At 41.3% G+C, this 4760-nt stretch overlaps 1 long non-coding RNA gene across 1 annotated transcript; it reads right to left on the minus strand.

Moving 5' to 3' along the window:
• Positions 1 to 429: 429 nt before the first annotated feature.
• Positions 430 to 4747, minus strand: LOC147751753 (uncharacterized). Its single transcript, XR_015315982.1, has 2 exons — positions 1070 to 4747; positions 430 to 633 (listed from the first exon to the last, which is right to left on the minus strand). It is a non-coding gene; the product is annotated as an uncharacterized LOC147751753 (long non-coding RNA).
• Positions 4748 to 4760: the final 13 nt, after the last annotated feature.

A 4760-nucleotide genomic window follows, 5' to 3' on the forward strand; every position in this document is an offset into this window, starting at 1 on the left:
TATATATATATATACATATATACATACATTTATCGAAAGCATCTGCTCACAGCACAGAGTTTGCACGAAATCGTCAAGGCAAACTGAATTTGGCCTGTTCTGCACCACTAGCTTAAAATTTAGGATAAACAAAACAAAGCAAAAATATATAAAACTTCGCATGACCTACACAAGGCTGTCCGGTGATACAATAAATGTAGACATGTTCGAATTAAATTATTCCGGCCAATCCTTTATTGCTTATCGAAGCTGTTTATTCTCTCGTGTTAAGTTGACTAGACGTTCGTTTTCATTATTTCAACTATCGATAACAAACAACAGCGGCGGTAACAACAATACGAGTAGCAAGTGATTGGTCCACTCGGAAGGTCACAGGAGTCGCCGAGAATCATTTACTGAATGAGCTTTCCATTATTTTAAAAATCTTCGTTTTATTTTGTTTTCGCCTCTTCCTCGTCTAGACGAGGAAACACATACCTGAAGCGACCTAATCGACCTGGCTAGAGACAGAGTTGGCCTCAGGTCAGAGCCGAATATTCCCACCGACCCGCTTGGGTGATGTCCAATCACTGGAAACCGTGACGCTGATAATAGCCGCGATTGAAAACACAAGCTGAACAACGCCGTTTTCGACTGTAAGGCATACAAACCGGAGGGAAACAAAAACGTCTATTCTGATGATAGAGTAAAAACACAGATGGGTACCTTTTCGACGAACAAAACAACAAACTGAAATACGCAGACAGAGAGACAGACAAACAGACACATATACAAGCACCAGATGCTGAAAAATAAAAAAAACTCCAGTGGCAGTGGCCGCTGCCGCTACCAAAGCGCACCAACCCAAAACCGAAACAGCAGAATATTATTGAGTCTCCAGTCTTTCTCGTTCAGTTGTATCGCAGTGTCGGAGGGGGTGGTGACGGCGTCATATTATTATCGCTTGTCGGAATGGAAAATGTCCGTGTTGTGTTGAGTTGTGGCGTTGCCGTCGCCGCTGACTTCATCACTGTTACCTTGACAATAAAAAATAATACTGATAAACTACTGCAATGGCTGTGATCCTCACCTCATCAAAGGGAAGAAAGTGAATATTTACGCTGCGGCCGGGTTTTCGCGCGCTTGCACGACGACCTCTATCGTTCGCCCAAACTCAGTCTCCTGTTCTGTTCCACTCTGCGGCGGACATCAGAGCTCAGTGATTGACTCTGTTTGCTGTCCGTTCTGGCTAATGCAGGCGTGTGGGTACGCAGAGCGGGCGAAGGTGTCGGTGACGGATTTTGGCATCGTGCTTGTTTTCCGTCTTGTTGAGCTTCGTACCAACATGAACGGCCGCGCCCGGCCGCGCGGACTGTCCGACCCAAGATAGACAAACCCCCTGTGCCTCCAACAGTGCGTAGGCCAGCAACCCTCTGCTAAGGAACTAAAAAGAGATTAATTGGCAAAATAACGACAACAATGATAATGGTAAAGGATAGGAACGACAATGCATATTGTGATGATCATTTAATGACCGTGTATGAGATAATCAGATGTGTACATATGCTCCGCGACAACGATGACTAGCTTTGTCGAAAAATGCGGACGGCGTTGGCAGCGCTTAAAGTTGGCGGTTTACGGCGGTGGACCTTGGGAGTTCGGCGTCCGATAGCGATGTGGCGTAGTGCCCTGGACGTTGAGGGGGTCAAGCCCACCTCGAATTGAGACGATAATTTATTGAGATCTACATAAAAAGAGACACTAATTGAATGATGATTGACTGAGTGAATTGATCGAATGAAAGCCGGAGAGTGAGTAAATGTGAGAGTGAACGAATATTAACGATTGGCCAGCGATCGCAGCAACGCTGATAAAGTCGAATCTAAATCAACCACAGGAAATCATGAGGTTGCTGGCCGTTCGTTGTCTCGAAATCGTAAACAAAATATTGCTATCGTATGGCTGTCATCGGTTGGTATCAAGCATCAGAAAGTGCAGATCACTCGGTCTGTATGTAATGAATAAACTAATTCTCACAGAAGGACAACGAGTCTAGACACACGTTTTGTAAAATAGATAAACCCACATCTGTGACAGCTGTTCGATAGAAAAATTAAATTTTCCCATGAAACTTGTGGCAAATTAAGAGTAGAAAAGGTATGGTGTCTATTACTTGATAATGAGAATGACTAGTAATAAGTGAAATAACGATATTAATAATTCCGTGATGATGATGATTTCTATATAATGATTACAAGTACTAGATACTAAAAATAGTAATGCTAATAAGGGAAGAAGTGGATTAAGGACAACAACAATAATAATTATAATAACAATGATAATACTTCTATAATAATAGATAGTGATATAATAATTATTATTACAATGAATAGAAAGAGAGAAGGATGGAGAATAGGACTGATGATATTAACATCAAGAATAATAAAAATTATATATATATAGAAACATTGTATATCCACATAGGCAGTCCTCAGGGCAGGTTCACGAAGGCCTCCGAAATGGGTCAACATGAACGTGTGCTGAGTGTAATCTATCTTATTATTGGCCTCCTGACCGATGGGCGATAAGCAGATGTGTTGCCGATGCCAAAGGAGGTTTGACCGCTAGCTGAATGTATCCGTTCGGTCGAGAGGCATCAAACTATAGGTCGATGGTTGCTTGTTGTACTAACGAGCAGGTTAAAGTCCCAGGGGTAACGCTGGCAAAAAGAGATGTTCGGGAACTGAGGATTGTACAGTGCCTCTTGCTCTGGCCGGCGACAGGATTCTAAAGAAACTATCGACTCGACGTTCTAAGAGACAAAGGGGAGAAGACAGAGGCGGGCAAATGACATTACGAAACCCTGGCAGACTGACGAAATTTCAGGCGATTATTTAAAGAAGAATAGGACGAGTAATAATAATGTGAATATTACTACGATGATAATAACAGATAATAAGGCGAGATGCTAACTATCGTAATCGTTCATAATAACAATAATTATAATAAGAATAATAACGACGACAAGTATCTAAATATTTTCAGTAATAGTAATAATACTTTTTAAGACAAACTAACGCGATGAAGATACGAAGAATTTTACCATCGACGATACAATTATGCTACATGATGACAGTGACGATGAGAATGCGAAAGAGAACTGAAGAAGACGCGAAACTGAAATGATCTTAGACAAGAGACTGGATAGTCGGTTAGGTTAAGAACTACTATCGACTATGCGTATGTGTTAAACGTAACAAAACACAAAGAATAGAAAATGTATATGTGACAGGCTCAAAGTGACCATGTACCGAATAATGATAAAACGAAGTGACCCAGTAAAAGCCGAGGATAAGTGAAACAGGATGCGGGAAAATCCTGCTGAAAAAAAGGTGGGACATCAGCATGACGTAGCAGGCAAGTGGTGGTAGTAAAAATAGATATATGATGAAACAAAAAACTAAACATTTGGCGAGTACTGATTATCGATGGCTGAACTGAACGAAATTGAGAGGTGATTTCGAAGCAACTAACCAGTTATCGGTTTCATTGTTTGACTGGGCGTAAATTGGCTTGACAATTGAGGGTCTTACTGGCTAATAGACGGATGGATTGATCGACTACGGTCAATGAAGTATCGGACTAATCGTAAGAGTAAAACTAGTGTACTGAGGGGCGAGCTGAAATAGCATCGGGAAAGCATCTGCATAGTAACTGTTGTTGATCCAGAACTACTGTTTTCCGTCGGGGACGGACACGACCTTTTGTCGTGTCGGATCCACTTCGCATCTTTTGAGTAGAAAGCAAAAATCGCAGAGACAAGGACCGACCGATCGATTTGGATGAAGGAATATATTTGAGGTACGGACTAAGAAATGTGATTTACGGGAGTAAATGCTGTCATTAATGATATATTCGTGAACTACTGATATTGCAACATGATGTTGCGTGAGCGAGGCCAACAATAGATTTGATCGAAAAAGGAACGCCGACAGCAATTGAGCGGTATATGAAGAGTAGAGTGAGCTATATCGTGTAAATGTAGATGTAGATTTAGCGAAGTGGAGGGAACTTGCGGAAAAATGATGTTAAGTATGTAACGAAAGCGATAATGGACGAGTCAAGTTGACACCGTGTGTGGGAGAACCGTCATGCCTTACAGGGTTTTCTTAGATCGGCCTCTGGAATACCGCCTACGTATGCAATCACGGGGCCGCCTCTAGTCAGCGTAGAGACAGACCACTTAGAACAGCATCTGTAACGACATCAAACTATTCTTGACTAAATAACACTGTTTCGTAGTTAGTACTAAAAAAATGTTCGTAATACCCATGACAAAATGAAATTGACCGATAAAACGAAAATAAAAAGCGCGTTCCGTAAAATGGGAATGACCATAAGGGATGACCATTATGACACGCGAAAATTCTAATATTTATGTGTATTGACAAAACATATCGGTAAATCCATTCTAACAAAAAAAGGACAGTTTAATTGACCTATGATAGCTTATTGGTTGATTACCGCTAATTGAAAGTCGATGAACCGGCACTGCTGCATTACGGGAAGCTTGACCGAGTAGCACACCGGTAACACCAATGAAACGGACAGTAACTGGAATAATTTCTCACTAATTCGCTTTGGCGATTCAGCGCAGAAATTTGATTGTCACTTGCGTCATCCCTGAGCTAGAAGTGGAAGTATTAATTACGCGAGAAAAACAATACGTAAGTACCACCACTTCACCATGGACAAATGTAGTACTACTCTATAATATATAT

Source organism: Varroa jacobsoni, unplaced genomic scaffold (assembly GCF_002532875.2).
Source record: "Varroa jacobsoni isolate VJ856 unplaced genomic scaffold, vjacob_1.0 contig06018, whole genome shotgun sequence".
NCBI classification, from domain to species: Eukaryota; Metazoa; Arthropoda; class Arachnida; order Mesostigmata; family Varroidae; genus Varroa; species Varroa jacobsoni.